Source organism: Macaca nemestrina, chromosome 10 (assembly GCF_043159975.1).
Source record: "Macaca nemestrina isolate mMacNem1 chromosome 10, mMacNem.hap1, whole genome shotgun sequence".
Taxonomy (NCBI): Eukaryota; Metazoa; Chordata; class Mammalia; order Primates; family Cercopithecidae; genus Macaca; species Macaca nemestrina.
Window position 1 is genome coordinate 129557753 of NC_092134.1, and position 13379 is coordinate 129571131.

A 13379-nucleotide genomic window follows, 5' to 3' on the forward strand; every position below is an offset into this window, starting at 1 on the left:
TTACAAGCGTGAGCCACCGCGCCCGGCCAGGAGAATCTCTTGAGCGCAAGAGGCAGAAGGTGCAGTGAGTCGAGATCGCACCACTGCCCTCCAGCCTGGGTGACACAGCAAGACTGTCTCAAAAAAAGAAAAAAAAAAGAAAAAGGAAAAAGAAAAAGAAAATGAAAATGAAAAGGCAAGCAGTAGACTGAGAAAATATTCATAATATTTTATTCCCTATGAAAATAATGGGCAAAAATAGAAAAATAGAAAGAAAGAAAAAATTTCACTATCTATCTATATCAAATGACAGTCTACACCCAGAATATATCAGTAACTCTTATAATTCAACACTAAGAAAAAATCCAACATTTGGGATCGTTTCAGGAGAACTGAAAACATGATTGAATTACTGTTCTTGAGGGAGAAATATGGGGTAGAAATGGGTCAGAGGCTGGGGAAAAGTCCTGCAGGAGATCGCCTGGAAGTGGGATCTCACCTTCTTGGGACAAAGGAGCCAAGGAAGTGTTAAGAGTAAAACTATTAACAGTGTGGAGATTGCGCCCTTGGGCACTGTTAAGGAAGCTGGACTATAGATAAGGGAAAAAAAAAAGAGAGAGTAGGCAGATGTTACCCAGACAATTGTCACAACAGAACTCCTTTGCTAAAGCCCTGACACAGTATGGAAAGAAAAAAATTCTCTTCAGTTTTCAAATTCCTCTAAGGACTCTGGAGACTTCTAGCTTATGACCACAGTTATCCCGAATCCCATCCTTTGTCTCTGGATAGTTACTGCTGCCAAACGAGGAGCGGCTATTCATGACACTGATGCCCACTGAGGCTGCACTCTAACCTCAGAGGGGCCCTGTCTCATGGAAGCGGCTGTCCTGCCTGAGCTGGAGTGGCAGAACAGAACTCAATTGCCTTCAGATCCACTGGCTTAAATTCGCAATGGTTCAGCCACCAAGACTGAGCCAGAGCTTTTACCTCCGCTGTGGGTAGACCACCCAGACCCTGCAAATGACCTATTTAGACATCTGAAATCATTCCTGAGCTCAGGCTGAGTGACTCAGAGTTTGTGGGGGAGGGGAGAGAGCTTCTATAGAAGCAATAAAATAAAGAATTACTGTGAAGTTGAGTAACCATTCCAGTTTTCTAACTAAAATATACATCACTTACGGATACAGACAGTAGCATCAGACAGAACTGTGTCAACATCTTGCTTCTGCAGATGACTCATTACCTTCATGACCTTGAGCCAGTTACTTAACCTTGCTGACCCTCAGCTTCTTTGTCCCCTAAATTGGGGACATTGACAATGCCTACCTTATAGAGTTGACGTAGAATTAAACGAGATAACATATATAAAACTCCTAGAACAGTCCCCAGGAAAAAGGAGCTCCATCGATGATAAAATGTATGTGAACTGAAACAGAAACTGTCTAGAAACCTCTTTTACATGAAGAATGAAAAAGCAAGATAAGAAATGTAGTGCATGAAAGCAGAAAAAAACAACAAATGACATTTTGTGATATCCAAATAGACACAAGCTATCTATTGTGAAGGCAGGAGCTTATGTGGACGCCTCCTCTCGGTTACATTAACTATCTTCAAGGCTTACACAATCACTCAGATGACAACTTACCATTGTGTTTTTTGCTGATATGTTTTATTTTTGTTCTGTACTTCTGCTACCGAAAATCTTACAACAGAGTCACATTACTCATCCCAGTTTCCTGATAGAATCATTTCACACTACGTCACAACTGAAATCATTATTTACCTACAAGTCCTTCCATGTGTTTCTGATCTATATGTTGAGAGTAAAGAGTAACTATTACAACACTGTTTGATGCTACCCAATATGGTAAAAGTAAAAATACATACGTGTACATGCGTCCATGGATATTTTTCAAAAAATATTTTGAAAGCAAAACCAAAAGCTTTAATAAACGATATCCTCTCCAACAAGAGGATACAGTGCTTCAAAAACTTTTGTTACATAAAATTTCCTGATAAAATAAGCTTTGATGCTGGTTTGAAGCAGATGGGTCATGCCATTAAAGATGTCACTGTGGTTTGTTTTTTGGAGACAGGGTCTCGCTCTGTTGTCCAGGCTGGAGTGCAGTGGCCTGATCATAGCTCACGGGAGCCTTGAATTCCTGGGTCCAAGCAGTCCTCCTACCTCAGCTTCCTGAGTAGCTAAGACTACATGTGCATGCCACCATGCCTGGATAATTTTTGTTTTTTATTTTTTGTACAGATGGGGTCTCACGATGATGCCCTGGCTGATCTCCAAACTCCTGGCCTCAAGCCATCCACCCCCTCAGCCTTCCAAAGTGTTGGGATTACAGGCGTGATCTACCACAACTGCCCTCACTATGCTTGATGTAGTTCTTTTCAAAGTAAAGGTAAACTTTCCGAATTAGTGACATACTACAAGGGCTTATTTTAAGTTAGAAAAGATGTGCAACATAATAGTGAGAACTTCATAAAGATAGTGTACAACTTTTAAATTCTAAAAACTTAAGATGTAGATATGCACGAAATGATCAAAAGCAAATTTAATAACCCTCATGGGTCAAAAGAAAAATGAGCAGGTAAGCTGTGTTTCACAGTTAACAAAATTCACATCCATATGATCAATAGACTTATTTTTCTATCCCCAAGATACTTAAGTTTAAAAGAAATGTTAAAAACAAAGACTGCATATGGACCTAAGACTGCTTTTTTTTTTTTTTTTTTTTTTTTAAAAGACCGAGTCTCACTCTGTTGCCCAGGCTGGAGGGCAGTGGTGCAATCTCGGCTCACTGCAACCTCCGCCTCCCAGGTTGAAGCGATTCTCCTGCCTCAGCCTCCCAAGTAGCTGCGAGTACAGGTGTGCATCACCACGCCTGGCTAATTTTTGTATTTTTAGTAGAGACGGGGTTTCACCATGTAGATCGGGCTGGTCTCGAACTCCTGACCTCAGGTGATCTGCCCTCCTCAGCCTCCCAAAGTGCTGGGGTTACAGACATGAGCCACTGTACCCAGCTCAAGACTGCATTTAAAAAGTCAACTCATCTTTCCCACCCTTTAAAGGTAATGTTTAGCTTTTAATGTGGTGTCTCTCAGTTAACATTAGTATCAAGGTTAATTTTTATTTGATCTCAACGGATATCTCACTTTCTCTACACTCATTCTACATTTAAATTCCTGTTTCCCAAGGAGGTCAGTTTAGGAATATGGAGGCTGGGAGGAGGAGGCATGATGGGTTGAGGCCAGCTAACCAAACGCTGCCTCTTTTTAGGGTTCTAAATCCATCCCCGGCTTTGTTCTTTCTTTGGCTGGATTTCCTTCTGGGTTCAAAATGTAATGAGCAGGCAGTGATATGTAATTCTGCTCTTTTATTGTAAGCACTTTGTAGCTAAAGGGGCTAAATGGAAAAGTAACAATTCATCCTGTTGTACAGCTATTCAAATAACAACATTCTGAGGCCAGTAACAATCTGCTATTTGAAGACGGGCATATTGCTGATTTTTAGCAATGTAAGCTCACCCTTCAAATCCTTGACATCACTAATAATCCATTACCATTAACAAAGTAAGTCAGAAGACCTGAATTTAAACCCTACTAGTTGGTGAACTTGAGCAAGTCACAAGCTGACTCTCAGCTTCTACTTTTCAAAAGTGGGGCTAATAATGGCTAATATTCATCCTATCTCATGGCAGTGTTGTAATGGTTATAATGAGATAATATATGTAAGAATGATCTGAAAACACAACACTGCTATAAACATGTATGTTTATATTATTCTAACAATGAATGGCAAAATATGCTTGGAAGTTTTTTTATGGTAGTAAAACTAAGAAGTTCCCAAATCATAATCACCTTCGAAGAAAACTGCTACAATGTTTTATATAAAGCTTCAATATCCACCCTTCTCAGATGTTTCTGAAATTCAGAACTACCAATTCTCCCAATTAGGAAGCAGTTAGCCTAACTATATAAATCAGTCCTGTTCCTAGGGCAAAAATCTGGCCTTGGAATTACAACTGAAGCCATTTATCCAAAGAAGATATACAAATGGCCAATAAACACAGGAAAAGATGTTCAACATCGTTGGACATTAGAGAAGGGCACATCAAAAGCAAAAGAATACAACTTCACACCCACTAGGATGGCTCAAATGAAAAGGCAGACAATGACAAATGTTAGTGAGGGTGTGGAGAAACCGGAACCCCTGTGCATTGCTGGTAGGCACGTAAAATAGGACAGTCATTCTGAAGTACAGTTTGGCCGTTTCTCCAAAAGTTAAACATAAAGTTACTATACAGCCAGCGATTTCACTTCACATATATTCCCAAGAGAAGTAAATTGTATGTTCACCCAAAACCTTGTACACAAATTTTTATAGCAGCATTATTCACAATAGGCAAAGAGTAGACACAACCCAAATGTCCATCCGCTGAGAAATGGATAAACAAAACGTGGTCTATCCATAGAATAAAATATTCTTCATCCATAAAAAGATATGAGATACTGATATAAGCTACAACATGGATAAACCTTGAAAACATTATGCTAAGTAAAAGAAACCAGACACAAAAGCCACATGTCACATGATTCCCTTTATATGAAATACCCCCAACGGGCAAATCCATAGAGACAGAAAGGAGACTGGCAGTTGCCAGGGGGTAGGGGAATGGAGGTATGGGGAGTGACTGCTGATGTACACAGAGTTTCTTTCTAGGGAGATGAAAATGTTCTGGAATTACATAGTTGTGTAGCTGCACAATCTTGTAAGAATACTAAAACCACTGAAATGCACATTGTAAAAGGGTGAACTATGTGAATAACTCAATTTTAAAAAATAATAAAATAAACGTATTCAAATACATTTAATTCCTTCTCCCAGACCTCTGACGGATACCAGTAATGCATCATGGTTACTCTTTAAATCTGACTTGGACTCAGAACCCGTCTTGGCACTGAACCCCAGATGGCCACTTTCGAGTTTACAAAGATGAACAAACCTATCTGGGAATCCTGGACTAGACACTACGAAAGTGGCTCTGAAACAAATTGCTGAGGCTAAGTAATACATTTTTAATCACAAAGGAAGGTGGTAGCTGAGTCTGCAAGAGGAACAGTCCAAGGTAAAAAGCTGTGTTCATAGGATCCTGGATCTTTACATTAACTATACCATGCATCAACTAACCCCAAAAGGAAGTATATGATGCCAGTTCTCAGCAATTTCTTTGAACCTTCAAGCTTACTGATTTTTAAATGGACTCATACTGACAGCATTCATTTTTTTAAAAATAAAAACGATATTTACAGCACACAACACGTTTTGACATACATATACATAGTGAAATGATTTCTATAGTCACGCTAATTAAAATCTTCATCTCCTCACATACTTACCATTTTTTGCTTCTGACACCTTCTTCAAGACCTTTCTTCCACTTTGCGAACCCGGGGCTTGTGTTTTCATACATTGACTATCCCGTGGTTTGGTCTTTGACTCATGGTAGTAGCTGTCTCCACTCCGAAGAGTAGGAGGCCCATCGCCACAAATCAAGATATGGCACATTCTAGCCCACCTGCCACCTCTATCCCCACCAGACCATGGTTACTTGCCCTGCAGTAGAGATTCAGACAGATTATAAAGGTTAGGCTATGACAGGCTGCAACAGAACCTTTCAGGGTGAACTGTGTGCTTTCTGGCTGTCCAACCCTCCTCCAGATCACCATTCCCATGGAGGGTTTGGGAGTATGAATCTTTTGTGGACGCCTCTCTCTTGCACAAGGGACAACAATGGGCAAATGTTTTCCTTAATTACACCACAGGCTGAATGGCACTAATTACCACATTTTGGACACTTTGAAGTGACCTTGTTTCTGAAGGCAGTAGTTTGCAATGGCAACCTGTAAGAATAAACTCTTGCCGGTGTGCAGGAGGGAGTGGGTGGGGAAGGATCGCCGGCCCCCACCCTGGCCCCCAGTGCCCACCCGGTGGGTCCGGCTCAGCCATGATCAAGGCGATCCCAATCTTAACCACCACGGGAAGCCGCAGCTCTCCAAGTTCTATCAGCCCTACGTATTTGTGGAAACATTAGACAAATGTTCTGAAAATGTGTGTGAACTGGATTTGATTTTCCATGTAGGCAAGGTTCACAATATTCTCGCAGAAATGGTGATGGAGGAATGGTATTGGAGACAAACACGAATGGGATTGTTACACAAATTGATGCACAAAATAAGCTGGAAAAATCTGAGGCTGGCTTAGTGGGAGCTCCAGCCTGTGCTGTACCAGCTGTAAAAAAAAACCTGAATCTTCCTGAGATCCCAAGAAATATTAACATTGGTGACATCACTATAAAAGTGCCAAACCTGCCCTCTTTTAAATAAAAATTTAAAAAGGCTACTCCCAGGTAAAATCCAGGGAGGGGAAGTCATGTAAGTTTACCATGCAGTTGTTTACCAAAAATAGAGGAGGAGAGTCAACTTTTGCTCTTGGATTTAACTCAAAGCACTCTATAGAAGCTGTGTAAAGTCAATAAGAAAGTTCAATGTTGCTTTTTTTTTCTTTTTTTTTTTTTGAGACGGAGTCTTGCTCTGTCGCCCAGGCTGGAGTGCAGTGGTATAATCTCGGCTCACCGCAAGCTCCGCTTCCCGGGTTCATGCCATTCTCCTGCCTCAGCCTCCTGAGTAGCTGGGACTACAGGCGCCCGCCACCATGCCCGGCTAATTTTTGTACTTTTAGTACCAAAAAAAAAAAAGTACTTTTAGTACAAAAATTAGACAGGGTTTCACCATGTTGGCCAGAATGGTTTCGATCTCTTGGCCTCGTGATCTGCCCGCCTCGGCCTCCCAAAGAGCTGGGATGACAGGCGGGAGCCACCGCGCCCGGCCAGCTCAATGTTGCTTTTCTTTCTCAGTGATTTTAAAGAAATTGAGTAGTTCTTATGTGATTTATTTTTCTAAACTGCGTTCCTGTGCCCACCTACGGCATGCCTCTATGTATTGGCTACTACAGTGTTTCAAAGTGTTTGAGATATTTCTTTAATAACGTACAACCTAAAATGTTGGTGTTTTGTATGGATCACAAGTGCGGCATTCCTTAATTCCTTCTGCTGTTTGTCACACAATTGTTAAAGAACCAAATATGTATTGCATGGAAACATTATGACGTTTTTCTCTTAGTTTAAATAAACTCCAAGGTAACCAGACTTCTAAAGCACCTTTCTGTTTGCCTGATACCTACTTTAGCAATAATTTTTTTACAACCCTCTGACTCAACAAAGTAATAAAAGTATATTTTATCACTGTTAAAAAAAAAAAAAAGAATACATTCTCGCCATTTATTCTCACAGGCGTACCTTTGATCTGTCAACCAGAAAAGAGAAATCCCTCTCTGGTAAATCTCACTCCACACACTCTAACAGAAACAAAACTGGCATCCACACTGGTGGACTATTTCTTCTGGTAATCAATGCACATCACCTTACAATGATTTGGTAGGTAGAAGCCAGTACATAATACACACGAATTCTCTAGTTATTTTAATTATTGTAATAAAATAATGTATAACAGTTACAGCTGCCATCCATTAAGTACCTACTAAGTGTCAGATACTGTACTGTGTAGTTTGCATATATTATCTTTATACCTCACCACACTTCATAGGGAAAGTGTCACTCTCCTATTAGAGATGAGAAATTAGAGATTCAGAGGTGACAAAAGGTGCCCAGGGCCACATAGTTCGTACTAGCAAGTGAAGCCAGAATTCAAACCCATGCTTTTTGGCCTAATTTTTGCCTATCTTTTCTAAAGCGCTAATTAATTCAAATGTCAACTCATTTCAATTAAATACATACCATGTTGAGCAGTGTGTTTAATGCCTTTTTGAACTCCTTAAGAGATGGATTTAAATGGCAATTTTTTATGCTGTCAAGCGGAATGGAAAAACACTGGGGTTTACTTTTCTAATAAAAATAACAAATTACCAGACAAAACATGGACATTTACAAAACAAAAACTGAGAGGAGACCAAAGGGAGTAAACTATCTGTTAGCAGACAAACTTCAATGACATTTTCACTGGCAGTTCGTTTGTACACTTTGTACTCTTGACATCTCACGCGTACAAACATTTCACAATTCTTGACCTTACCAAGGGGGCTTAGACGAAGCAATCTTCAGCTGTAAAAGAACGAGGTACAAGGGTCCTGAGCACCCCGCTCCTTTTACAGATGAAGACTGCTCCCAGAGTGGGCATGCACTATCCCTAAGCTCTCACGGCTGGGACTGACGGGGCCAGGACTGAATTCCAGATCTCCCGATTCCAAGGGCCACCATACCTGTCCTAAGCGACCCAAGTCTACCAGTGACATTTCCTTTTCCATAGCTTGTTCTACTATGCTTTATAACTGTGTGTGAAAACTATGATCTAAAGTGAAGTTTTTCAAGACACTATTTCTGACCATAAGGGAAATAAAAATCTATCATTAGTCAGTGTCAAAAATCAAATGACAAAATCCTATCAGACATCTCCACGTCCATCAGTCATAGGAACCTGCTCGGTGAGCCTGGATCTGCAGTGAGAGGGGCATCAGTCAAAACTGCACACACATCTGCTTCCTTCTGAATTACATAAACCTCCCCTGGCTCCTTATTAGTGTACCACTTCCTGTTGCACCATGACAAACAACGGGGCCGACTGTCGCCGGTGTTTTCATTCATTACCCCACAGGCTGAACCGCATCGATTTCCACATACTGGACATTTTGAAGTCACCCTGTTTCCTTTGTTCAAACAATGTATCTACATGTTTCAGAAAAAGAACACATTTTATTCAGGTCTTCAAGAGAATTCAGAGATATCAGAACGGCAGGAATTTGAATTGCATGACTGTTCCAATAATTACTTTAGAACTTGCCCAGTTTCCTCTGATGCCTTCTTACTCTTGGCATCATGTCTAGGTGGGAAAGTGGGAAATAAATCCTAAAACCATTCAGCAGCTTCCAAAACTAAACAGGCAGATTATACCTCCCCCAACAAAAGGCCTTGAAAACGGCATTGATGCCAGCAAATCAGGAAAAGAAAAACATCATGAGTAAAAATAAAAGCCTGAGGGTCCGAAGTCCCACTCCTCCCTTTCCTTGGGAGAGCTTTCCTCGGGTCCCATGAAAGACAGCGGTGACATCTGAGATCTTCTGCCTCCTGGAGAAGGCCCCGTCTGCAACCGAGCACCCCAGCCCTGACTCATTCGAGGCTCCCTCTCTGCAACCCCTCCAGAGCGGCAGTGGGGAAGGATAAAGCTCTTCCTCAGCACGAGTCCGCTCTCTGTCTACCTGCCGCAGACAGACACTGTGGAGTCCTCTGAGACACTGGTGAACAGCTCCATTCTCCAGGGCACGGGTGGAAGGAGAAAAAAGTTATCCCCAAGGCAGGCAGAGTTGTCACTTCAAGAATGTCAATGTGGGGTCTTCAAGGCTATTTTAAAGTGTGGTTGCATCCTATAAAGACTGTTTTTGAGATGCTAAGTATACTGTGACACTAGGCGGCGAGTATTATAAAGGAATACAGGGTAAGGGAACGTGCTTGAACACTGGGCATGAGCAGGAGACAGGCTGGAAGAATAAGCCCTTAAAGAATTGAAGATGAAGCAGGGCACAGTGGCTCATGCCTGTAATTCCAGCACTTTGGGAGGCCAGGGCGGATGGATCACGACGTCAGGAGTTTGAGACCAGCCTGGCCAACATGGTGAAACCCCATCTCTACTAAACATACAAAAATTAGCCGGGCATGATGGCAGGCGCCTATAATCCCAGCTACTCGGGAGGCTGAGGCAGGAGAATCGCTTGAAACCAGAAGGCAAAGGTTGCAGTGAGCTGAGATGGCCATTGCACTCCAGACTGGGCCACAAAGCAAAACTCCATCTCAATAAATAAATAAATAAATAAATAAATAAATAAATAAATAAATAAATAAAAATAAAAGAATTGAAGACAATGGACAAAAAGGTGGAAAGGAAGCACGGCCTAGAGTCTCGAAGGCGGACGTTAGCTCTGAGTTGGCATCCCAGCTCCACTTCCACAACTGTGTAACCGGGAACACATTCGGGTGTCTGAATCTCAGCTGATCGTGAAATACAGATGATATATGCAAAATGCCTATTCTAAACCTGGCACATGGCAAACATGTAAAACCGACAGCTGTAACACTATTGTTGCTGTCACTATACATCACGAGAGGGGCTGGAGAAGCCTCACAGATGCAGCAGGCGGACAGTGAGGAAAGTCTCCAAGCCATGCCACTAACCTGGACTCCCCTTTCCGATGTCCAGAATCAAAGAGAAATAAAAGTAAGTTTGTATGACTGAAGTGACACACTCAACATCTTAAAACCTGAGCTAAGGTAATGAAACAGTGTAAAACTGGACTATGTGCTCTGTAATTCCCTGGTGTATCCACCCAAACCATGTGTGAACACAACCCCTTTTTGACTCGGAGAACAGAGCTTAGCAGTGGTGCGTGGGTAAATATTTTACAGCTAAAATAATCCACCCTGTGCCTGAAGAAAGAACCAAGATACCGTACATGGGACGATGATATTGGCATAATGATGTGGTATACTGCCACCGGCGCTGCCTTATGCTCCCGGGCAGGATGCTAGACGGCTGCTCAGGACATCAGGCGGGAGCCTGATTTCCAGTCCAGAGGCCCATGTCATTCCCCATGCAGATGGCTGAGGCACCGACTGAATTTTACCACATAAACTGTTCCAGCAAACACTTCCTGTACACCAGGGAGGCATGAGGAAGGAGGTCCCCTGTGATCAAGGGAAACCGGGACCTCCGCATGTGCCAGGCTGTTGGCGGTTGCTGATGGGAGAGCAGGATTCCTCAGGCAGAGAGGGGGAGCAGATGCCAGAAGGAGGGGACACAGCAGACGCCGGGGAGCAGGAGTGGAGGCTGGGTATTTCAGGCCAGAGCCATCCGAATTTCACGCATTTTGCAGAATACAACTATGACTATTACAATACAAGATGGAGAGGCAGGTGAGTGACAGACTCCAGAGAATCTAAGTCTCCGCAAGGGCAAAGAGAGAATGTGTAAACTTCCAGGTAGAAAGGGGAAGAGAGGAGGCTGGGGGACTTTGGGATACAGGAAGAAACCATCACCGAAATGATGCTGTGTTACGCTACTAATGCTCATACTTCTACAGAACAACATTTTGCAATCCCTCCTTGTCTGGCTGCATTTGAAATAAATGACTTTTACTCTCCCAAAATAATCCTTTCTTTTACATAGCTCCGTACGGTCCTGCAGAGTCCTTCCACATTCATTATGCCTTTTGCTCTGGGCTGCAGGTTGGCTGTCATGGGCAGTTTCCAGCAATGGTGTGATATGGCCTTAGACAAGTGAAACGCTCTCTACTCATGTGTAGAATGAGAACGATGGAGGATCGCCAGGACATCGACTAAAGTCTTACGATATTATACTCAGTCTGTCAGCATGGGCAGAAGAAAATTAAATGCTGCTTCAAGCTTTAGGGACACCTCCTGATGAGATCCTTTGGAAGTCCCTGAAATCTAAAACAATTCAGAGATGTTTTTAAAAGGAGTATAGATCTGCAAGTCTCCTACCAACTAACAACAGAGATAGCAAGTAAGACTCTAGTTCGGAACATTCAGATAAACATGACAATGAGCAGAGTGATCGTAAAGAACAGAATCTTGGGAACTGGGATTGCCATTGGTCAAATAATCTGATAAATTTCAGATCCAGACAGAGTTATAAAGAAGAGCCCCCTGGCTAGCTCTGTACTGACGAGCTGGTCTTTATATTAAAAGTTCCTTTCTGGGAAGGCCTTCTGTGTCACCCCATGTCAAATTTCTACCCTACTGACATTTTGTATCTCCTTACTTTTTTTTTATTCTTGTACTTACCAACTTACCTGCCATCTATTTTATTTTTTTACTTTATTTATTGTCTGTGTCCACAATGGAGTGTAAGATCTCTGAAGGAGGGTCTTGTCTGTTTTGTAGTGATATTTCCTCGACACCTACAACAGGGCCTGACACAGAGCTGACTAGTTCATAAATGAAGCAGACACGTAAAGGCATATGCATACAAAGTTCTGAGGCATATTCTTATCTTGGTGAATCAAAAAGCTGCAGGCAGGGAGATGCAACTCTTATGAGGTTCATATATTGTGAGAACAAAAAACAACAAAAAACAGAAGCCACGTATGGTGGCTCATGCCTGTAATCCTAGCACTTGGGAGGCTGATGTGGGAGGACTGCTTGAGGCCAAGAGTTCAAAGTCAGTCTGGGCAACCTAGCAAGACCCTGTCTCTACAATAATAATAATAATAATAATAAAGTTAGCTGGGCATGGTGTCACACACCTGTAATCCTAGCTACTGGGGAGGCTGGGGCAGGAGTATCACTTGACCCTAGGAGTTTGAGGCTGGAGTGAGCTATGACTGTGCTACTGCACTCTGGCCTAAGTGACAGAATGAGACCCTCTCTATAAAAAAAATTTAAATTAAAAAGTAAAAGAGCCAGTACTGGGCCTTACTCCAGACCCACTGGCACAGAATCTCTGAAGATGGAGCCTATCCATCAGTTTAACCAAAAAAAAAAAAAAAGGTATTTCAAAAAAAAAAAAAAAAGTAATGCATGTTCGAGATAGAAATCTTGTAAAACACAGAAAAACAGACGCAGGCTAAAACAAACACCAATGATAATCTCATCTCTAAAGGGCAACCACAATTAAGTCACTGTCATGTTTCCTTCTGTCTAATCATTTATTAAGAATATTTACCACGGCCAAGCACGATGGCTCACACCTGTAATCCCAGCACTTTGAGAAGGTGAGGTAGGAGGATTGCTTGAGGCCAGGAGTTCAAGAACAGCCTAGGCAACACGGCAAGACACTGTCTCTACAAAAAAAATTAAAAATTAGCCAGGTAGGTGGCACACCTGTAGTGCTGGTTGTGTGAGAGGCTGAAGTGGGTGGATCACTGTAGCCCAAGAGTTTGAGGCTACAGTAAGCTATGATTGTGGTACAGAACTCCAGCCTGGGCAACAGAGGGAGACCCTGTCTCTAAAACAAGGTTGTTTGGCTGCAGGCCACCTGCAGTCCGGGACAGCTTTGAGTGTGACCTAATACAAATTTGTAAGCTTTCTTAAAATATTATGAGTTTTTTTTTTTTAAGCTCATCAGCTACCCTTAGCATTAATATATTTTATGTGTGGCCCACAACAATTCTTCCAATGTGGCCCTGGGAAGCCAAAAGATTGGACAACCCTGTTCTAAAATAAACAAAAGAATATTTAATACCGTTGAAATCATATTGAATATAAACTATTACATCCTGATTTTTTTTTTTTTAACTTATTGTT

The 13379-nt window shown here is 42.0% G+C and overlaps 1 protein-coding gene and 1 pseudogene across 1 annotated transcript in view; one reads left to right on the forward strand and one right to left on the reverse strand.

The window, feature by feature from the left end:
- LOC105482207 (BLOC-1 related complex subunit 5) overlaps positions 1 to 13379 on the reverse strand; it is a 109814-nt gene that overhangs the window by 9644 nt on the left and 86791 nt on the right. The window lies entirely within an intron of this gene.
- LOC112426776 (AP-3 complex subunit sigma-1 pseudogene) lies at positions 5997 to 6387 on the forward strand (annotated as a pseudogene).